General features: G+C 36.7%; 1 long non-coding RNA gene across 1 annotated transcript; it reads left to right on the forward strand.

Moving 5' to 3' along the window:
- The first annotated feature begins 16,060 nt into the window (after positions 1-16,060).
- LOC149239230 (uncharacterized) lies at positions 16,061-16,949 on the forward strand. The gene is made up of 3 exons (XR_016245440.1): positions 16,061-16,248; positions 16,398-16,431; positions 16,672-16,949. It is a non-coding gene; the product is annotated as an uncharacterized LOC149239230 (long non-coding RNA).
- The last annotated feature ends 7,645 nt before the right edge of the window (positions 16,950-24,594 follow it).

Consider the following 24,594-nt stretch of genomic DNA (forward strand, 5'->3'; position numbering starts at 1 on the left):
CCTGGATGGGAGCACTGCAGGGATACATAATTAAATTACAATATAATCAGTAATAGGAAATTGTCATTAATTAAGTATAAATTACAAATTACAAGTTCATGCATCGTCAAGAATGTCATTGCTATAAAATAATCAATACTATCCTTCACTCTAACAACCTGATCTTGGTTTTTCCTCAAGAATTTATACATAAAATATGGGGGGAGAATTGGAACTGCTTTCCCCAAAATTGGCTTATCAAATCATGATTGATATGAAAAACATTGTTTTGTTGGTATTGTCAGCTAAATATTTGATCACATGAATTTTATTTAGAATGAAGCCATCTTGAAATAGCTTGATTTGATGCATTCTATTAACTAGTATTTGGAAATAGATTGATCTAATGCATTCTAGTAACTGGTCATTCAGTTTGGGCGTAGCTGGATAATGGCCGCAACTAGAAATTTACCTCTAAAAGAACCACAAATGTCTCCTAATCAATGCACTTTTTGAGGAAAATTCCCTCCTCTAACTTGAATTGGGATGTTCTAAACAAAATCAATGTTTTAGTTTTTCGAGATTATTCTCTATTTTCAAGAAATTGCACCTGAATTTGATGAATCCAATCTGTCTAGCAAGACTTATGTGAATTGTTAATCTCTATTAGAGGCTTCTAGATATGACTTGGGTGCAATGTGGATGACATGATGAAATATTGTTGATACTAACAATAGATCCCATGGTTTGATTTGCATTGATTTGGTGGAGAAATATCTCAACTAAAAAATGCACCATTGACAATCAACTACAGGTGCATAACTACTAGAATGGGTTTCTACCAGAATAGTGTGTCTCAAATCTTGGTAACTCCATTTCTTTCAGTTGGATCAACATTGCATGTGCACTTCCAGTAACTTGGTTGCTTTCAACTGGATAAACATAACATGTGCACTTCCGATAACTTGACCACTCTGCACTTCTGGTAGTTGGATTGTTTTGTGCTTCTGGTAATTAGAGTGACACCTGATAACCTTGGAGGATGCATAGAAACAATAAGAACCAAGCTAGGAAAACCATCATTAGTAATAAATCAAGCATTATCCTCTTTTATCCGTTAAAAATAAAATGAAAATGACAATAATTAACTACTTCAACACTCTTGGATTTATTATATCACATTCATGGAGAAATGAGATAAAAAAGGAAATGGATAGGTTGTTGGCATTGGTGTGTGTTGCAGATGTGTTATTGGTTGGCATTGATGTTAACTTGGTAGCATGTATTGCAAGAGAGTTGGTTAACACTTGTATGTTTGTTTATAGGTGGCTTGCACATGGTTGATGTGTTGCATTGGTTTTGGCATGTCTACTAGCATGGAGATGTGATGATGGAGATATGATTTGCAGGTGCTACATACAAAGTGTGAGTAGAGGATGTCATGTTCCTCATGATCATGTTGTTATGATCATGATTGTTGCATGGAGTTGGATGGTGGTGTGTTGCACTGGTTTGGAGGCCTTCCCATGATGATCAGTTGTGTAGAGGAGGAGTTTTATTGGATATGTGATGATCTTCTTGATCATGTTGACTGATCAAGAAGGTGTTGGTTGCTGCTACAGGAGTTAGAGTTGAGGAGATTTGTTGATTAGGTCTCCATGTCCCTGATTAGGTCTACATGATTGATGAGATGATGTATAGGGTTTGGAGAAGGTTGTACAAGTACTTAAGGATGTATGACATGATCTGGAGCTCCATATGGATGGCATAGATGTTATGGAGTAGGTTTATGGACCAAATGTCAATGTATTTGTTGGTTTCCATCCAAGTCAACCTATTTTGACTTGCAATGATGATGGCGATGTGGAAGTGACTTGGTGAAGTGTTGTAGAGGTGCCAGTGGCTTCCAAAGGTCCTATAGAGCCTTGTCAAGTAGTAGAAGAAGTTTGGCAAAGTTTTAATTTAGAGAAGTTTGAGTTTCACCATCTTCTACCCCAACAACTGGGAGATAGGCTCATGCATGTGTTTGGAAGGCTCCAACCAAAATTTGGCAATCTTGCAAGTGTGGATACAACCAAAATCTACTAGTTTTGAGGGTGAAACTGTGGCTTAGAATGAAAGTTCCTTCGGATTCCTCGCGCACATCGGGTGTTTATGTGTTTTTCTGGCTTGTCTTGTTTGAAACTTTTCATGTAAAGGTCAGAAAAGGCCATGGATCTTCTATAAGTTGGTTAAAATTTAGAATATCCATCATTTAGTGGAGAGAGTGGCTTGATCGAGTCAAGGAGCTGGAACCGGGAAAATTGAGACCGTGGAAATAATTATTGAGCACTCCATCACCTATAGCATTTATTGAGTTAACCATCTCAGAAAAATGATAAGTAGAGGAAGATTTTGAGTTCGTTTGGTTGGTCTCATTAAGAGTGTGAGAAAATTCAATTGAGAGGCAATTGAGAGAGAAGAGATTGCAATAGATGCTTACACAATTTTACAGAGTTATATGAGAGCGTGTATGCAGAAATCAGAGATTGTTTTGAGGAGAAATTCAGATCTTTTGTTTTGTAGGTGGTAATATTTAGAGTGGAGAAGAATTGGTAGCTTATGGTGTGTTAGAGAGTAGAGAGTTGTGTGAAGATAAGAGAACAATTAACCCTCTTCGGGTCATAGTTTTTTATTGAGATTTTGGTTGCAGAACGATGGTGTTGTTGGGTTGCTCATGTTGAGTAGATTGAGAACCCAATGTGAAATATTTTGAAACGTGGTTCACATGGAGGAAGTGAAGGCATATAGGCTTCAAAGTAGAAAATGATTAAGAATATTCAGTATAAGGAACATATTTTTCCATCCAATAGGAGTTGGATAGTCCAATGGTTTTTGGGATAGGATCATTGGTCATGGTGGCTTCCAACGGATAGATATCCAAAGATTCGTGTGAGAAACATATTTTTCTAATTGATAGGTGCTAACATACTATATAGCAAGCCAAGTATTCCAACTTATGGGTGTAATCTGATCCATATACAATATTTTCAACAGATTAATGAAAGAATTGAGCAGCGCAACAACAACAAGGTGGGTTTCTCCTGAAAGCGTTCCCACCAGAAATACTTGTGTCTTCATATGTGCATGTTTGTTTTGATGTTTTACATGGTTATTATGCTTTGAGTTTATGCTTCTTTCATGTTTTGATAAACTAATAATGTTTATGCATATGGTTAATTGAGAATCCTAAAAAATATTAAAATTGACATAAAGGCCATCACTATATTCACCCCTCCAGTAGTGAGCTAGTTTCCAACAATTGGTATTAGAGTTGGTGCTCTTTAGTGAAGATTGACCACTTGGAGAGTAGATTGTGGATCATGTATAGAAGCAAGAAGAGGACGTCTCAAAAGATAAAGAGTTTGAAAAAGGAAAAGAATCAATCCATTGTAAATGAAGCAACAAATTCTGAAATCTTGGCCAAAACAGTCGTGCCATGAGGTAATATGTTGAAATAATTTTTGAATTATGATTTTGATGGTTCTATTGAGTTACATAGTGAGGAAGAAAATGGTTTCACTCTTGTTAAGGCTGAGTATGAATAAAAAATGGTTGTAATCAAAGAATTAGTTGTTGAAGTAGAAAGACTAACCTCTGCATGCAAAGGATCAAAAAGGAATTTTGCATATTTTCGATGATAAGGAGAATGGACTAATAGAAAAAAACAATGGACTAAAAACTCAGCTTGAGGAGGAAAAGAAGATTAAGGAAGAAATGAGAAAGAAATATAGAGAAAAGGAGGAGGAATGTGAGAGATTGGAAGCAGAGGTGGTTTCACTAAGAAGAGATCTAGAGAAGAAAGCCACACTATTGAAGAGCAGCCAAAGTACCTCACCTTGCCAATCATATTACAACATGCATGAAAGATAAATTAGCTTTGTTCTAGCCACAAGTATAACCAATGATAGCAGTTACAAAAGCAATAAGAAGGAGAGCCATCAAGACAACCAATAGTCAAAGAAGGAACTCAAGGAAGATAAACCAAAGGTTATTCCAATAAAAACTTTAAGGAGATCATTTTCACCTTTGAGATGCTTCAACTGTCAGAAGCTAGGATATATTGCAGCAAATTGTAGATCCATGTAGTAAGAGAAGAAATGGTATAGAAGGCCTATAAAGAAAACAAGCAAGGAAGACAACTCGCTTCACAGAGTTTAGCCAAAATCAGGTATAATTCTCATTTATATGGTTATTGCTACTCATGCAATGATTTCTGCCATAGGGCTATTGAATGCATATTGCATGCAAAGAGGAGTAGAATAAAGAACATGAGATATGAGCCTTTTCCTCCATTTTTATAGCACATCAGGTGATATGTGTGTGACAATCTTGGTCATATAGCTAAATATTGCAAGACTCCAATTTACTTGAGGTCACTTAATCAATGAATGAAGAATACAAAAAATAGGCCAAGTATGAGGACAACTAGACATTTGCATGCAAGAGAGCAGCCATTGAAAGTTTGGAAGAAGAAGGACCCGCAAGGAACTGAGGCTTACATGGCCTCAAAGGGACCTATGGCGCATCATGATTTTACATGGTATATTATTGAAGGTGTTTCCATAGCAAGAGAAGTGCATATGAATATATTTTCTTGATGATAAGTTATGTTGATGATTTCAAGTAGGTTTATTGATGCATATCATTTTTTATGATATCTTATGATATCAGATTTGTGCTACTAATGATACATCTGCCGAGGCTATTGTCATCAGGAGATTTTCTGTCGTGATGAGTGGAGATGGCACATGTTCAGGAGGAGCAATTCATATGCTTCCAATATTTTAGTGATTTTGATGACATCATGGTTCCTTGGAGGAGTTGGTTATGCATTCCATGCTAAGTGCTTATCTAACTGTCATCTATTGCAGGAGTATGGTTGTGCATGGCTTATATGCTATCTACATGAGTTTTACATGCAATTGGCTTGAAATTAGTTTGAGGCAAAATACATTTTGGTTTGATAATATTATGCATGTGATGGTGCCATGGAGATTAGTACAATGATGGTGTATGGTTATAACTACTAGCATAATTCCCATGTTATAAATTTGGAGCATATATGGAGAAAAGTAGAAGTTGTTCATGTTGGATGCTTTTCATATTATTATTGTTGCACATGGTGGTTACTTTTTTATCACATGTCATATCATTAGCTTGGTCACTTTATACTTTTGTTGGGGATTTTTCCTTGAGAGCATATTGATGCATTGACTCATTTGTTGGTTGAAGATGATCTTGTGGCCTTGTGATTTATTGCCCAGAGTTAGAGCTTGTGCTGTAGGAGTATGGGTTCATGTTGAGCCCTTTCATATATGATGCCTACATATATGAGAATGTTTTATTGATGTGATATTGTTGTTGTCACTACATCATTATATGCTTGTTGTTGCTTTCAATTCAGTTTATATTGGAGAGATTCATGCTCCATATGATGATTATTGTTGCTTCTATGTTTTGCTATAGTGTTGATCAAAGTTTCTACTACTAGTTGGTCACATTATGTTGATGTTATTATGTGTTGGTGACTTGATCTGCTACTACTGCTATGACATGGATTTTGCTACTGCTGCTACTTATTGTCATGCTGTCATAGGAGTGAGAGAGTTTATTGTTGTTACTGATAGGATATGTATATTTTTTCTCTAGTGTGTTGTTGATTAGGCATAGCTTGTGTCCAGGGGGAGTTTATTGCACATATTTTTTTATGTTATGTGGAGGAGTGTTGTTGTTATTCTCATCTTTCAGTCTTGCATTCCATTGTTCATCACCTACATATGATATTGAGTGGAGTTTCGGTTTTTGTTGATGGAGCCCATTGCATGGAGAGGAGCATATAGCATTTGTCCTTGACATGTTTATCCCTTTGCCATTGATTTCAAAGGGGGAGAATGTGAGGATGAAGATCAATTTTTAGAGGACAGTTCAGATGGTTGGTTTAGCTGGGGTTGCCATCAATGCCAAAGGGGGAGATTATTGGAATTGATGTGTGTTGTAGTGTTGCAAATGTGTTGTTGGTTGGCATTGATGTCAACTTGGTAGCATGGGTTGCAGGAGAGTTGGTTAACACTTGTATGTTTGGTTACAAGTGGCTTGTACATGGTTGATGTGTTGCATTGGTTTTGGCATGTCTACTAGCATGGAGATGTGATTTGCAGGTGTTGCATATAGAGTGTGAGTAGAGGATGTCACATTCCTCATGATCATGTTGTTATCATCATGATTGTTTCATGGAGTTGGATGGTGGTGTATTGTACTGGTTTGGGGTCCTTCCCATGATGAACAATTGTGTAGAGGAGGAGTTGTATTAGAGATGTGACAATCTTCTTGATCATGTTGACTGATCAAGAAGGTGTTGATTGCTGCTATAGGAGTTAGAGTTGAAGATATTTGTTGATTAGGTCTCCATGTACTTGATTAGGTATACATGATTGATGAGATGATGTATACAGTTTGGATAAATTTGTACAGGTGATGGAGGATGTATGACATGTTCTAGAGCTACATACTAATGGCAGATATGTTGTGGAGTAGGTTGATGGCCCAGGTGTTAGTGTATTTGTTGGTTTCCATCCAATTCAACCTATTTTGAATTTTGTTTATGAAGTTGATGTGGTAGTGACTTGGTGAAGTGTTGAAGAGGTGCTAGTGGCTTCCAAAGGTTCTACAGAGCCTTGTCAAGCAATAAAAGAAGTTTGGCAAAGTTTTGAGTTAGAGAAGTTTGAGTTTCACCATCCTATGCCCCAATTGTTGGGAGACAAGCTCATGCATGCGGTTGGAAGGCTCCAACTAAAATTTGGAAAGCTTGTGAGTGCGGCTACAACCAAAATCTACTAGTTCTGTGGGTGCAGTTGTGGCTTAGAATGAAATTTCCTCTGCATTCCTCATGCACATTGGGTGTTTATGTGTTTTTCCGGCTTGTCTTGTTCAAAAATTTTCATGTAAAGGTTAGAAAAGGATAGGGAGTTTCTAGAAGTTGGTTAAACTTAAGAATATCCATAATTTAGTGGAGGGAGTCGCTTGATCTAGTCAAGGAGTTAGAACTGAGAAAATTGAGAGTGTGAAAATAATTGTCGAGCACTCCATCACTTGTAGCATTTACTGATTTAACCATCTCAGAAAATGATAAATAGAGGAAGCTTTTGAGTTCATTTGGTTGGCCTCATTGAGAGTGGAGAGCATGCGATTGAGAGGGCATTGAGAGAGAAGATATTGTAGCAATTGCTCACACACATTTTTAGAGTTATATCACTGTGTGTATGTAGAAATTAGAGATTGTTTTGAGGAGAAATTCAAAGATTTTGTTTTGCTAGTGGTAGTATTTTGAGGAGAAGAATTGGTAACTTATGGTGTATTAGAGAGAAGAGAGTTGTGTGAAGAGAAGAATTAACCCCCTCCAGGTTAGAGTTTTTGATTCATAATTTGATTACAAAATGATGGTGTTGTTGGGTTGCTCATGTTGAGCAGATTGAGAACCAAGTGTGAAATATTCTAAAATGTGTTTTGCGTGTAGGAAGTGAAGGCGTAGGGGCTTTAGAGTAGACAATGATTCAACAAATTCAATATAAGGAACATATTTCTCCATCCAACAGGAGTTTGATAGTCCAATGGTTGTTGGGCAAGGATCGTTGATCGTGGTGGCTTCCAACAGATAGATATCCGTAGATTCATGTGAGAAACAAATTTCCTAACTGATAAGTGCCAACATACTGTATAGCAAGCCAAGTCTTCTGACTTATGGGTGTAAGCTAATCCATGTGATTTCCGTTCAACAAATTAATAAAAGAATTGTGTTGCATAACAACAAATAGGGTGGTTTTCTCTGAAGTTTTGAGTTTTGGGCTATAAGTGAAATTCGAATTTGCAATACATACTTCAGGATTGACAGATGGTGTTCTACAATTTGCGGCTCGAGTATGCCTTGGAAGGAAACTCAAATTTTATAGCATGGAGGGACATAATGGAGGCTGTGCTAGAGGATAATGACTTGAAGGAATTCGTTGATCAAGAAATTCATAAGCCAACAACATTAGATGCACAAAATTTGGCCGAATGGAAGAAGTGTGTGGCGAAGGCGAGGCAGATAATCCTTGAGGGAGTTCGAGACCACATTGTCTTGAGTTTCCATGGCAAGGAAACTATGTATGCTATGTGGAAAACATTGACAGACTTGTATTAGAACAATAGTGACCAAAGGAAATTGGCACTGAAGGACAAACTTTGAAAAATCAAAATGGAGAAAGGCGAGACTATTCCAAAATACTTGACCAAGTTCACTCAGTGTCGTGATGAACTTGGAAGTGTTGGAATCACGGTTGCTGAGGATGATATGGTGAGTCTTTCTCTTCTAGGACTCCCAAAGAGTTGGCATAGTTATCAGGACTCTGTCAATGGTCAGGAGAAGTTGCTAGATTGGGAACGACTATGGTCGGATTTGATGTAGGAGGAGATCAAGAGGAACACTAGGGATGTCTCTTCATCAAAGACTGATGATGAAGATAAATGTGCCTTAGCGATTAAGGCGAAGAAGGGGAAAGGGAAAGATTCCCAATCCAAATCGGATTCTTATCATGGAGGTAAGAAGAAAGACATGACGAAAGTTAAGTGCTTTCATTTTCATGAGCTAGGCCATTTTGCTACAAATTGTGCTCTTAAGAAGTCCAAGAAGAAGTCCTCAGGAGGAGTGGCGGGTGAGTTTTTGACCTCTCAATTAAAAATGGACTTTTCCCTCATTGCATGCATGGTGTTATCAATGATGGGAAGTTTATGGTACTTAGATAGTGGAGCTTCATTCCACATGACTGGCGACAAAGAGTTATTCAGTGACCTGGAGGAGAAATATCTCTAGATGCATATCGAGATGGGTGACGATGGGAAGTATAGTGTTACTGGATTGGGCACGATTACTTTTCAGAGGGAGCATGGGGCTCCACTCACCTTGAAGAATGTTATATATGTGCCCAAGATGAAGAAGAACTTGGTATCCATTTCCATGCTTAAGGATAGAGGCTATGATGTGATCTTCTCGAAAGGAAAGACATTCCTTCGACACATAGCCATGGTTCAAGTAAAGAATATAATGGTTCAGGTGAGGAATCTCTATAAGCTGGAGGTAGAGGAGTGTGCTACTTTGAGCACAAAAGTAGAAAGGGTTCACAACTGAGATGTTGGCGAGTTGTGGCACAAGCGATTGGGCCACTTGCATCATGGGGCTTTGAAGATATTGCAACAAATCTCTACCAGTCTTCCCAAAGGTACGCTTGAGCAAGTTGATACATGAGAGGGGTGTACTTTGGGAAAATACACCAAGTATTCCTTTCACAATAGAGATAGTCGACCAGAGGTTGTTCTAGATCAAGTTCATTCAGATATGTGTGGACCATTCTCGACATCATCCACACCCAAACACAGGTATTATGTTATATTTGTTGATGACTATTCTCGTAAATGTTGGATATTTTTCATGAAGAAAACTTATCAAACTTTCACAAATTTTTGTGAGTTTAAGGCATTGGTGGAGACAGAGTCGGGCAAGAAGGTTGAAGCTCTACAGATTAATAATGGCGGTGAGTGTGTCTCAAACAAGTTTAAGAACTTCTGTGTTGTGGAAGGGATTAAACGGGAATTAACGACACCCCATAACCCTCAGAAGAATAGTTTGGCCGAGATGAAGAACAAAAGCATAGTAGGGGCAACAAGGGCGATGTTGCATGATTAGGGCCTACCACTACACTTGTGGGCTGAGGCATGCAACACAAAAGTTTATGTTCAAAATCGTAGCCCACATCAGATACTTCAGATGAAGACACTAGAGGAGGCTTATTCTGGTAAGAGGCCAGATGTTGGTCACTTAAGGATTTTTAGGTCATTGGTATATTTCCATGTGACCAAAGATGCATGGAAGAAGCTTGAGCCTAAAACAAAGTTGGGGATATTTTTGGGGTACACTGATACACCTCACAACTATTTGGTGTACTTGCCGACCAGTAGGATGACAGTGGTTCGTAGGGATGTTAGATTCGATGAGGAGAAGGCCATGCGAGTTTCCCTTGAGAGGGAGCTTGAGCTACATGAAAATGAGGAGATTTTAGCTCCTAAGGTTGAGGAGCCTTAGATTGATGTGGAGCAACCACATGCAGAGGATCTGGGAGTGGAGACATCCACTCAGGTAGAGTCTTCTAGAGAGGGAAGAAAGCACACCAGAGAGGCTGACAGATTGTTGGATGATGCATAGGAGAATGTGGGAGCACCCACTTCTCAGCATAGGCAAAGGAGGTCACCTGAGAGGTACACTGGATACATGGCTCTTATGGGTGAATGTGTTGTGACAGAGCCATATTCCTTTAAGGAAGCAATGCAGTAGCCAGTTTGGGTTGATGCCATGGTGGAGGAGTATGACTCCATAGTTCGTAACAATGTTTGGGATGTGGTCTCAAGATCGGAGGACAAGTCAGTGGTGAAATCCCATTGGATTTACAAGGTAAAGAAAGTTATAGATGGTAGTGTGGAGAAGCATAAGGATAGATTTTTAGCCCGTGGATTTTCACAGGTAGAGGGGATTGACTATGATGAGACCTTTTCTCATGTTGCAAGGTACTCGTCAATCAGATCTATATTGACTATCAACACATATGGGTTGGAAGATACATCAGATGGATGTGAAGACAACCTTCCTTAATGGAATGATTGAAGAAGAGGTGTACATAGAGCAACCTGGATGCTTTGAGACCTTTGACCGTGTGTCGCATGTGTGCTGGCTCAAGAGAGCGTTGTATGGGTTGAAGGAAGCACCTTGTGCTTGATACATTAGGATAGATAGCTACTTCACTGGGTTGGGTTTCACAAAGAGTGAAGCATATGAAAACCTGTACCAGATAATGGTGGAAGGTATGCCAACGAGATACTTAGGAGATTCTGCATGGAGAGCAGCAAACCCATGGAGACTCCTCTAGCAGGTAACTGGAGGAAAGAGGATGCTACTTCAGGGGAAGTAGTGGAAGCTACTATTTATAGGTAGTTTGTGGGTTCACTCATGTACTTGGTGAACACATGACTAGATATGTTCTATGCAGTTAAAAAACTTAGTCAAGCGATGGTTAGGCCTACCAAGCTGTATTGGAAGGTGGCAAAGCATGTGTTGAGATACCTTAGGGGCACTTCTTAGTATGAATTATGGTACATACAAACAGAGGGAGTGAAGCTTCAAGGCTTCACCGATGGAGATTGGGTAGGGAGTTCGTCCAACAAGAAGAGCACATTAGGAGGGATCTTCAGTATTGGGTTAGTGACATTTTCTTAGTACAACAGGAAATAGAGATCGGTTACACTCAGTTCAGCAGAGGCAAAGTACATGGCTACGAGTCAGGAAACATGTGAGGCAATCTGGATGAGGAAGATCCTAGTTGGTTTGTTTGGTCAGCAGATGGATCCAATTGTGATTTACTGCGATAATCAGAGTTGTATCAAACTCTCTGAAAATCCAATTTTTCATGATCTGTCCAAGCATATTGATATCTGATATCATCATCTCAGAGATTGTGTATTGAGGCGGATTACGTTGTTAGAGTACAACCCCACAGAGGAGCAAGATGCTGACATCTTGACAAAAGCATTTTCAAGATGTAAATTCGAGTTTTACAAAGACAGGATCGAGGTAGAGGATAATCCCTTTCTTGTTGAGAGGGAGTGTTGAAAAATGGCAACAAGAAATTCCAATTTAATTTGTCCTTGAATTAAACTGAGGATTAAAATTGAATTCTATTCTCATAGCAACTTATAAATAGTTAACTAAGTTTAATTACTTAATTAGCTTATGAATTTTGTGTTGGAAGTCTTTGTGTAGTCATGTATATCTTCTCCCTAAGTTTTAGAGGTCTAGTATGAGTTTAATTTAGTTGGAAATTAGATCACTTAGTTTACTGAGTTAAGTTATGTTAAATTAGTTCCAAACTGTTTGTGCAACTAATAGAGAGTTAACAGTCAGTTGGTGCACTAGTGCATCCACAAGTGTCACTCTAGTAAACTAAAGATTCCCTCATCAGAAACTCATGCATGTCGATTTTGAGAAAGACCCAGTTGAGACTAGAGTGCAAGGATAGTGTACTATTAGTTGTATTATTTACTAGAGTGTAAATATCATGCATGCATCAGAGATTGATCCTATGTTTGGATTGCACAATTTTGGGAGAATGAATTCCCTTTAATTATGGGCTATTCATCCTAGGAATTACGCAAGAGATTAGGGGTTTTGAGAGCTGTATAATTGTCTAAGTGTTGGCCAAGAGCTAGCTTGTGAGTTGAGAGAGTTGAGCATACTTGTGCGGAATTGTTCTAGTGAGAACAAGCTTTGTATCTTCACTCATAAATTTGATATATGCAATACAAATAATGAGGTTTTGAGCAGTGGCTTCCCTAGATACATCTTGTGTTATGTGCCATTGACTTATATTCTTCTTGTTCATATTGTTTTCATCGATCTATTGGCTTCCGTTGGTTGAAAGTAGAAGCATATTCTGGTCCTGTGCTTTAGTACATTGCATAAGCTTGTGAATCTGCATGATTTTCTTTAATAACTGATCTTGATTGCTACAAATTAGCAATTACACATGCATAAATAAGCTTAAACTCCTCCAATTTGAATTTATTGAGTGAACTAGGTGACATAATTCATGTCACACAAATTAACTGCATCCAAGTTGTCTGTTGATGTTGAAATTTGAATTTTCTCAATTTAATCAAGGAAAAATCAAATTGAGAATTTCTTGTTGCATTTTTCAGTTACAGTTTGAGTTGTTATCCAAGAATCTTTGGTCCCTAAAACAAATGGAGATGAAAATTGTATCCCTTTCCTTTTATAATTTAGAGCTAGACCAAAGAATAGCATAAGGACGTAAAGCCTCTTGAAATGCATTTGAAATAAATTTTATCTTGAGGTTTATACATATTTCATGACTCAAGAGGACTCTCAAGACTTGGATTGAAATCAAGATCATACTACCTCTAAAAATAATCGAGGGTGTGATACTTGTCCATACCTTGAGACATTTTGGAGCTCAAAAAGGAGAGAAGATTCAAGCTAATTTTCTTTTTGAATTGAATAGGAATCTACCATGTGGAATTGACCATTTACATTTATCAAAGTATTGTGTTAATTAGTATTTGAACATGAGAAGGGTTCCAAAATAAGTCTCCCCTAGACTATTTGATGATTCTTTTGATTTTTCCTTAGAATTTATAACTTTGGGGCGTATAATCATATTTCAATAAATGAAAACTTGAGGAGCCCAGAGAAGTATGGGTTATTTCCTTTAAGGTCAAATGAAAAACCACAAGGAAGGCTTGAATGTTTTCACTCTTAGCAATTTCTTTTGCATCTTCATATGTTGTTAAGGGTGACAATAGAATGGTTAAATTTCATGGATTTTACGATCATAAGCTCTCTATTGTTAGTGTTTATTGACATACCAAAGCTATAACAAAAACATTGAGTTGTTACTTTCTTGTCAAAACCAAAGGGGCTATTTCCAAAAAGAACATCATCATGAATATAAAGAAGAATGGTGATGACATCAAATCCGAAGTAGTGCACACACAACTTGTTTCTTCTACACATAACTGATTTTCATAGATTTGATGATCACGTCCTTTGTTTTATCAATGCTTATATGCATACTAAAGGATAATTATTTATTTATTTATTTATTTGAGGTCAATATTGGAGGCGCTAGTCACGAGAATGATATCATTAAGGATGGTGATTGTGATTATTCTTGCCAAAGTAGTTCGAACAAGCTTTTTCTTTCAAACACACCTCGAATATGTTGTGTTCAGTGGCGGTCTCCGCATCTAACTTAAGATAGAAGAAATGTGCTTCCTACAACTTAGGATGGGGGGAGATCTACAGAGATGTATGTTAATGTGGCACAAATAAGACAAATATAATGATTTATATTAAAAGAAAATGTAAAGTAGACACACACACACACATCATTCCCAACTTTGAATTTTTTAAATTTCAAGAAGGGTAATATTTCAAAAAATTTAAATATTTCCTTAAATTTTTAGACTTTATAAAAATATGTATATTGATTAAAGAATTTTTTCGGTGATAATCACATCAAAACTCATTTTCCAACTCGTTTCGAACCATCCAGTGTACTTCATCATCCATATGTATATTTTTTAAAATTTGATTTCTTGAAGTTTTTTATAAATAAATTTACAATAATCATTATAAAAATTTTAATTTTTTATCTAACTAACTAACTAAATAAATAAATAATAGGAATTTAAAACAGAAATCACTTTATGCATAATTATATATATTTTTAAAATATATTTAATATCTTCACATATATTTATATTTATACAAATATTTACATAAATATAAATATTTATAATTAATTTTATTATTTTAATTAAATATTAAACATTGTGATTTGTCGTTTTATGAAAATCTAGCTATTTTAATCTAGTTTAGTTGGCTCAACATTCAATTTAGTTTGAGTTTTGAGTAATTTGAAATTCCCATTTAAGTTTAAGTTGAGTGAATAACATATTGTTTATTTGTTAATTTCTAAATATACCAATTTCAGTTCTAAATATAGCAAATTTAGATTTACAATTTTCTACATGTCTCAGATTACTCAAATCCAACCCCTGAAGAGTTAGAATTAGAGGGTATGTCATTTGAAATATCCATTTGATTTGAGTGGAGTGATATAAATATTTTCTCATAGTTATACTTTTCTAAATACAAAAATATGTATATTTTTTAAAATTTGGTTTCTCTAATTTTTTTATAAATATAAATCAAAATAAATTCACAATAATCATCCTAAAAACTATAATTTTTTATATAAATAAATAAAAAATAGGAATTTAAAAAAAATCACTTTATGCATATTTATTTATTTTAAATATATTTAATATGTGTGGTTATATCTTCCGGATCCATCGCATTTTGTTGTTTTATGCATCGTTGTTTCGAACCATCCTTTGTGGTTCATCATCAGGATTTAGATTTGTGAAGAAGTCAGAGAAAGATGAGGATAAATAAATAAAGGTTATGGTAAGTATTGTAAAGAGCCGACACGTTTTGATGCAGGTGAGGTTTTTTAATTAATACCGATGTTTATACCGATCATGTGTGGCTAGGTCAAAGATGATGAAGATAGTTTGATAATTTTATATTAAAATATGGTCGCTGCAAACATCAAAAGGCCACTTATGAGTATTATTGTTATCATTAAAGCCATTTGGCTTCCTATATTCTTGACAAAGTATTTGGCTTCCAATAGGCGACCAAATTTTCTCATGATGAAGCATAGCAATGCATTAAAAAAGAAATTGTTGTATTCTCGGTAAGGTTATATACTCTTGACATGTCTTAAAATAGTGGCTTCTTAATTTTCTTTTAATCGAATACCACTATATTACTTATTTCATACACCTCTTCTAGGCATTCTCAATCCCGTCTATGTACAATGTTGTACACCTCTTCTAGGCATTATCAATCCCATTTGTGGACAATGTTGTACACCTCTTCTATGCATTCTCAATCCCGTTTGTGGACATTGTTGTTTTTTAAAGTTATAATGGGGAATATATAGATAATGCTAAAGCATGTGGGATGATCTTTCTAAGCGCAAATTTACACAACCCCTAGGTCCCATTTAATTGAGTAAGGTTAAGAAGTTTTTGGCTCGACCTTTTTTTTTTAAAGTTAATGAGTTTCCCCTTCGGACCCTCGCGATGCCTCTAGAATTTTTTTTTGGCGTGAAATTTGGTAACTTCGAGGTGATAATACTCTTTCCATGTGATGACTCTGGATATGGCCTTCCACTTGTTGCCCACAAGGAATCAATGACCCATAAACACTCTCCCGGTGATTAGGTAACCACTCCACGGGTCAGCAAGGTTTATGCTCATTTTTCGCTTACGAAGAGAAAAATTGTTCACTCATGTAGGTAGGGTTTAACAGGTAGAGGTAAGGAGACCTTAACCAGGCACGACGACAAGCTTACAAGGGTCAGGCTTAACCCCTTAATCTATCCAGCTAATTTTCCTTTTCTTCCTCAGAGTTTCCTCAACTTCTTAGTTACATTATTTGAGGGTGTGCAACTTAGTCAGCTAATGTCTCTTTGATGGTCCAACCCAGGGTTCGAATAAGTAAACCTTCTTTCTGACTGCAGTTGCAGACGACGAGGATGCGCAACTAGTCACAGGGTAATTTGTTTTTCTTTTCTTGAAACTTAATTTTGTGCTCGCACAAGCTTCAGAATTATGTTCAGTCATGAAATAGAATTATCTAGTTGTTCTAAGCTAAGTTTCCATTTCCCTGTTTGTTTGTTTGTTTGTTTGTTTTTGTTTTCCAGGTAGGACTAAAAGCGGTGTTCACCACCACCAAGGGTTAGTGACAATATGCTTCTCCCTTTTTTTTTTTTATCTAATTAGTCTTCCCTTTACGGTCGTCGGTTTTTCCCTGCAGGGGTTATGGTCGGGAAAGCGGTTTTTATCTAATTAGTCTTCCCTTTAAGGTCGTCGGTTTTTCGCCTACAGGGGTTATGGTCTGGAAAGGGGTTGCGGTATTTTTTTATACATGAATGTATATATTGACCATAACTTCCGAACCCCTCACTTTGTGGAAAGGAGTTCGTCTCTGGAGGAAAGTGACATAGCAAAGGTATGCAAGTGCAACCCTGCTACGCTAGAGCTTCTTTTTAATCTCCTTACGTTTCCCTTAACGAAGAATTTCACCTGCTATCCTCCAGGTTTCAACCTATCTAAAATCCCGAGGAAGGGATCCCATTAAGATTCTATTTCTCTTGTTTGTTAGGGCTTCTCCCGTTACTAGGCAGCCCTTAAGGTTTTCAATTTTTTTCCAGACTTCATTGTGTTTTTTTTTAAGGTCCACGGACTTTGCCCACTCTGGCCATGGAAATCCTGTGTATGAATTAATTGAAAATCTTTTGCTAAGAAAATATAATGACTGTTGGGGTTGTATGTTTATCCCTTCGAGAGGGTTTTCTCAGGGGTCTCGACCCTTACCTATGGTGTAAATTTACAATGCAACTTCCCTGTTGTTATAATTTAAGAAATTGGTAGAATTGTTTTCTTTTTGCTTTGTGTATTTAAACTTGCATGAACAATGTTGTAAATTTGCTAAAAAATTAATATGCATATATTCTGTTAAAGGTAGAATTCGATGGTTCTATCTTTCTTGTACTTTGTGTTATCACTCAGGTTGTCCCTTTTGACTCCCAAAGGGATACGACCGAGGTAACCACAAACCAATCTTTGGACTGCAGGTCCTAGCCTACCTGCAGTCAGAGAGGGCTCTCTCTTTAGGATTTAGCTTTGTTTAAGGGATGATTTTAGGCTATATATGATGCATGTGGGTTTTGTTTGAGTTTGGTGGGATGGTTGATCTATTCAAGCAGAGTTGGCATGCAAAGTGTAAGAAGTTCAAACCATTGGGCATGGAGTCAATGAATGTGAACTGAAGGGTGTGTTTTCCTTGGCAGAAGAGGGGAATATGGAGCAGGATAGCTATGCACAGCACAATGGTTAAATGCTGGAACAAGGATGAAATGGAGGTTAGGGGATGAGAGGCAATTAAGGATCTCTCATCCAGCCAAAGAGGGAAAGTGGATGAAGACTATATAGGAGCAATGAAGGATTCCTAAACAACATTCATATAATGAAGGAAATAGCTTAAACATGATCAATTAAGTATACATATTTGTCACTAATTCAGAGGAAAACATAGAAAAGTTACAAGAATTGAGCACAGAGGGCAGCTCTGAACTATTCCTTCTTCCTGCAACTTAGATTATGATATACAGATGATACAGATACATATAAACTGATAAACAGAGGGAGGAAAGACTTATTGAACCATGAGCAAGCACATGAATTCCACATCAAGCTCTTCGGCCATTGAAAGCACAACCAGCCAGTTCAGATGCAAATATTCCAGCAATCTTTGATTACAGAAGTTCTTAAGCTTATAGTGCAAGTCTGGAATGAGAAATACAACCAACCAACCCTTAAAACAGTGCAGAGGGTGGTTTATATAGGCAAAATATCTACAATATACAGATCTCAGACAGATCTGATGAAATAACTGCTTCTAACCTAATCTGTACTGAAATAAATGCACAAAATATCTATCTAAGCTGCGCTGGAGGCAACAACATTCAACATGAGTAAATATGGTGTCCTTTGAGCTCTGCGCTGGCCAATTTATCATAACTGCGCCTTGGGAACTTGCAGCGCTGCTCTCAGGTGTCTTTATACACTGTTCTGGCAATAACTGGGCTTTAAACACTTGAATTGCCCCTCTAGGCGGTTCTGCTGCTGTAGAGTGGCTTTAATGCTCATAACTGTGATCTGGCGGGCTTTGATGGCTCTGAGCTGCTTTATTGACTTTGATGGGGGCCTCTTTAATGTTCTGCTGCTTTTGGGCTGCTGATCTTTTGAACTGATACTCTTTTCCGCTTCCTCTAATACACTTTGACACTGAATCAGGCCACTTTCTCTCTCTGATACTCTTTGCCGCATCAAAATCGCCCTTTTATGGTCACTTATGGCAATATTTGACTGTTGTTGTGCTGTCTGCGGGCTTCTGGAGGTTTTGGAGGAGTTTCAGCGCTTGGCCGATCAAAAAATGCCTTTAAAATGATAAAATTCCATAATTGATGGAGAAGCAGCGCTCTGGAGGCATCTGAGGAGGAATCATGCCTTTAGAAGTATTTTTTGGGCCAGAGCGACTTAGAATGGCTAAGGAAACCATCATTTCCTTTATACTTGGGCGGGCACGGGCGCCGCACATAAAACATTAAAAATGACCCTTTTATTATGAACAGGCGGAATGCCTTTAAAACATGAATTTCATCAAAATTTGGGGCTAGGCGGACACTGTGCAAAATACTAAATCCTGGCCGTCGGATCCGGCGCGGGCCGATCCAACGGCCCAGATCTCATCGCAATATCGCATCGGGGCAAACCGGGGGGTGGCACATAAAACTTGCGATGAGCGAAACAAAGGGCGGACCCGAAATCCTCTATAAGCCCACTTTTTATTGATATCGGGTCCGGCCCATCGACGAAACTCTTATCGGCGGGACAAACATATGACCCCCAAAACCATCGGACCCGAAATGATTTTACAGGCCCTCTTTATTTTATTTCGGGTCTAGCCCATCGGCGAACCCAAATTGGCGGATTTTAATAAAAATGATAAGCGGACCAGAAATCCTTTTCAACTGCTCTTTATAATTTATCGGATCCGGATATGGGGCGCACAATACCAATCTTTGCGGACCCGATATTCATTAAGCTCTGCTTTATTGTATTTCGGCTCCGAAATATCGGAGCACTTCCATTTCGCTGTACAAAGGGATCCTTTTGGACCCGAAACCTTTATATGTCGTGCCTTAATAATATTTCGGCTCCGCTGGTCGGAGCCATATATGGGGTGATCGCCGATATAATATGGGCCGTTGATCTGGGGCCCAAAAATGGATGGCTGAGATTAACTCGGCAGCTTTGCAATCGGGGAAACCCGGGGGCGGGCCTTAACAATGGAGCGATGCGATATGGTAATATAAGCGATAATGTTATTGCAATGCGATATATGCAAATATCACAATCGGCGATAAGGCGGGGCATGTTATATATATAATATATGCAATGAAATAATGTGATGCGACTGCCGACTGCCGATGCGATATCGCAATCGGCGATCGGCGGTCCACCATCGGCGAAGAACCCATCGGCAGCACACATATATGTTTGTTTTAATGCATAACTCCCCCTCCCGACTGCGATATCGCATCGGAGGGGGTCCAAAAAGGGATCTTTTCATTCGGAGCAAGGCTATAACACTAAAGGGAGGCTTTGTGAAATCAGAGGGGCCCTTTTTTTTAGTGTTTTGAATGGATTATAAGGCATCAGAGGGGGTCCGATAGCCCAAAAGGAGGAATTTTCAAGCATATGAGGGATTTTCATGCCTTGGAAGGAGTCCTAAGGCACTTAAGAGGAATTTTATGCGGTTTGAGAAGGGTTTTAAGGCCAAACAAGGGATTTATGCCTTAAAAAGGCAAACTAAGGCCAGAGGGATGATTTTTATACATATGAAGGGAAACTATGCAAAGGAATGAGTCCTTATGCATTTGGGAGATGGTTAGAGGGGGTATTGAGGGCTCTTGCTAAGTTTCAGATAAACTTAGCAATTCCCGAGGATGTATATGGTTATATTTCAACCAAGGGGAGGGGATAAGTATATAGGGGAGTAATATACATAGTTTTAGTAGGGGAAGGGGAAATAGATAGGGAGCTACATAGTAAAGTTAGTAGTTAACATGAAGAGTGATAAGAAAGCGCTAAGTATGTGAATCTTAGGCTATTAAGAGGGAAAATGACTCATAGAAGAAGTGTGAACATTCCTTGAGTGAAGCAGATCTTCACCAAGGCAAATGATATGGAGAATGATGAAACTAAGAGGTATCAAGTAGATCTTGACCTCTTTTAGGGGAAGTTAGTGAGTGATTTGGGGAAAGAGGAAGAAGGGGAGTTAGACATGCCTCACTTGAAGTCCTCCAACTGAAAAATGCCTCAAACCAAAAATGAATTGCTTATCAAAATTGGAACACAGCAGTGGCACTTAGATTAGCACACTTTCAAGGACAGTTCTTTGGCCATCTGTAGCAAATATGGAGCATTGCAGCATGCATTGTATGACATATTTGGCATGTAAAAATGTCGATCATGAAAGATGATTAACCTGCTGCAGCAGGAGGCTAACACTTTATTTCCAGTAATCAAGGAATACATGCTTATTTTGTGGATAAATCAGTTTATTATGAACTTATTTCTTTTCTTGCTGCTATTTTTAATGTCTAGTTTTTGTTTTGTTAAATCAGTACCTCTTGTATGCTCATAATATGATAGTTTCCATAGTTCTCTTTATTTTTGTTAATTTATTCCAGATTAACACTCTATCACAATTTACTAAATCCAAGGACCATGTCAAGCCATTGGCTTCAGGCCAGTAGCATGGCACTAACGCAGGTCTGTACACATAGACATTTAAACTTCTAAAGATAAATTATTTCTACTGTAAAAAAAGAAAAGGTATGTTAGAACTTTAACATTTGATCTACTAACTCTCTACTTAGCCAGGCTCAAGCTAGCTTAATTTCCTGCAAATTTAACCAAGAAAAGTATATGAAGATACCACATAGTGACATAACATATGCATGCATCTACGGGGTGCCCCTATTATGGTAGTGATTATGAATAGGAATAACACAATTATCATAGGTTAACACAATTCTCATACTTTTTTCTATCTTGGACTTATGATACTTATCTCTGTACCCTCGACTTGTGCCAAGGCCACTTCCTACCTCCCAATCATAAATTGGTTCTTCACTGATTTCACTTGAGATATAGCCTTTTTCTAGTTGAGAACAATACCTTGTACATGTCCAAGAAGTCCTTTACGATAGCCCCAAGAAATATTCTACCTTTACAGGCTCTCGCACCAACGATTATCTCTCACCGATGGTTTGGTAATCTCTATCAGATCCTCATTTCCCTGATTCCCTATCAGTTCCTCAACAACCTCATCATCCTCATGGTGTTTTTCTCCAACCATTCTCTCTTTTGCTGCTTTCTCTTTTATCTTTTTTTCTTTCCCTCCCCGGGTCTTTCTATTTCTTGGAATCGTCATTTCTTGGTATTTAACCAACTCCTCTAACTGCCTTGAACTAGAACCAAGGGTTTCAACTCCCTCGAGGGTGACCTTAACTAGAATCAAGGGTTTCAACTCCCCCAAGAGTGGCCTTATCGCAACTATCAGGAATATCTTATGTACACATATTTTTTTATCCTAACACATTTAATATATTCCCTTCATAATTTTTAAAGACATGTAAGGATCCATACCTCAGAACACGTTGCGACAATTAACCTTGAAGCCCATTGCGATAGTTAACCTTGAAGCCTCGTTTATGGAATTCAAGCGGATGGAACATGGTGAACATTCACCTCCATCTAACACGTCGCCTCCACCTTAACTTTATTTTTGTTTAGCTTTAAATTATTTTTCATTTGAATGCCTCGTTCTCCCCAATTTTAAATTATTTTTATGTAGCATATCTGTGGCATATTCGCTCAGATTCAATCCCACCATGTCCATTAATATTAAAAAACAAAATTCAGCACACCTCCATCCACTTAAAGTTGAAATATATATGCGTATCGACATCCACTTAAAGTTGAAATATATATGCGTATTGACGAATTAGTTAAATAGTTAAAAAATTATAAATATAAAATAATTAAATAGTTAAAAAAACATACTCCAGAAACGACAAATTACTATATTCCAGCTAAAAATATACTTCGGATGAAATTGTGGCTTCAATAGACAAAATTGTGAAAAAAACACCAAAAAAATAGTTAAATATAACAATATATAGACAATTAAATATAAAATATAAATCTAGAGAGATAAATTTAAATATAAAATAAATATAGACAATTATTTTAATAAAAGTGTCATATATCGAGGGATTTCGATAAAAGTAAAAAAATAGAAATAATATATTAAAAAATTGTATTAAATCTCAAATATTGTGGAACATAGATTAAAGTAAAGTAACATTACAAAATTGTCTACATGGCATTTTTTTATTAATTTCTTGATTTTTATTTAAGAGGACACTTTTAAGCTAAAATTTCCTTTGATGCATATTAGATCTTTGACATTATTGTTGTTGAAGTTCTCAATTATCATGACCTAATGCTTAGGAGAGATTAATCACAAAAAATGCAAGTTGAATACAGTGACCAAGATTCAAGGTGCAATTTTGGGTTTTTTAATAAATTTAAAGCTTCGAAAAAATAAAAATAAAAAAATGAGTGGTTTAGAGAACTACAGTTGATCATAAAACAAGGCTCCATCCACTCAAAACCATGGGATAATTTAATAAGTAGAACTCAATGCAAATCAACATTTATAAGCTCAACTATCTGGGACTAACTTGGTATACTTCATCAAATTGACCTTTAGAAAATATTGAATTGGTTTTCAAACTAAATCAAGGACCAATTTTATAATGAATCGACAAATTTGGTGTATGAAATGATAGATTCAGTACAAAACCAGTCAAACTGGACCAAGTCCATACTTATTTAGAATTAAAATATAACAATTTATATTACTCAAATTTAATAATTACTTTGAAAAAATAATGAAATCTTAATCTATTTTCTACAAATTATCATAAATATATATAATATTAAATTGAAAAAGTAAATTTAATAAGATTTATATTATTCTATTATTTTCCCAAATTAACATAAGCATTTCTTTAAAATTTATCATAACAAATTAAATTTAAATAAAAATAAAAATAAAATATAAAATAAGAATCACACACTTTGCATATTTAATCTTTCAGATTGAGCATATTTTAAATTCAATTGTAAAAATCAAACTGATTAAATCCAAGTAAACGAAGCCAAGTCCACTAAATATGGTCTCTAAGTTTTAATTAAATGACTTTTTAGTTTGTGGACATAGGACTAAAAAGCCAAACATAATTTAGTTCTCTCAGTATTTTAGTTTTTGAATGTTAGAGTTTAAGGGAGAGATTCCTAATGTTGTGCAGGGACCAGTAACTGATATAGTACTGGTCCCACCAAACCACCATAAATTGTGACTTTTGAAACCAACATTTAAACAAAGATAAATAACATTAAGTATAAATAAGTATTAATTTATGTCCAAAATTTCCCCATACATTGACTGGGCCCACAACTGTCCATAAATAGTGTCTTACTACGTAAGAGTGCAAACCATATTGACTCAACTAGAAAACAACTAAAACCATAAATGCCTCCAAAATGGTCTATTCCAGAAGTACAAAGTAGCAGTCACTTCAACCCCCACTCATCAGAACTGAAGCTTTGTATCCCTAATAAGTATCCCTACCTGAACATAATAAAAGGAAATGTATGTCAGCCATAACTGTTGTGTTGTTCAACAACTAAACCCCCTATGTTCAATAAATGACACCCAAACCAATAACATTTAAATCCACTTTGTTCAATAAATGACACCCAAACCCAATAACTGCAATAAATGACACCCAACTCACTCTATTTCTTATTAAAACAGATCAAAGCACATGGATCAACAAATAACCAATTCCCAACCATTAGATCACATCAAATTAAATCCAGACCACACATTCAAAATGAAGCCATTGCAATCCATGTCCATCCATGTCCACCAATTAAATTCATGCCAAAAACCATAAAAGAAGTCCACCCACTGTTGAAGTTGCATCTTATGCTTTCAACTATTCAGCAAACTTGAAGACAACATCACAAAACAGTTGCCAATATATCCAGGTTAGTTATATCAATTACAACACATTCTTCTTAAAGTTCTGTTTTCATTGTTTTCATTTATCAGAGTTCTTACATTTTCAGTTCTTACAGATTCAGTTTCACTTTCATGAAAATCAACACACAACCTACAGTTCTATTTCACAA

Source organism: Pinus tabuliformis, chromosome 8 (assembly GCF_031772625.1).
Source record: "Pinus tabuliformis cultivar Carrire ecotype Pingquan chromosome 8, CPIR1, whole genome shotgun sequence".
NCBI lineage: Eukaryota > Viridiplantae > Streptophyta > Pinopsida > Pinales > Pinaceae > Pinus > Pinus tabuliformis.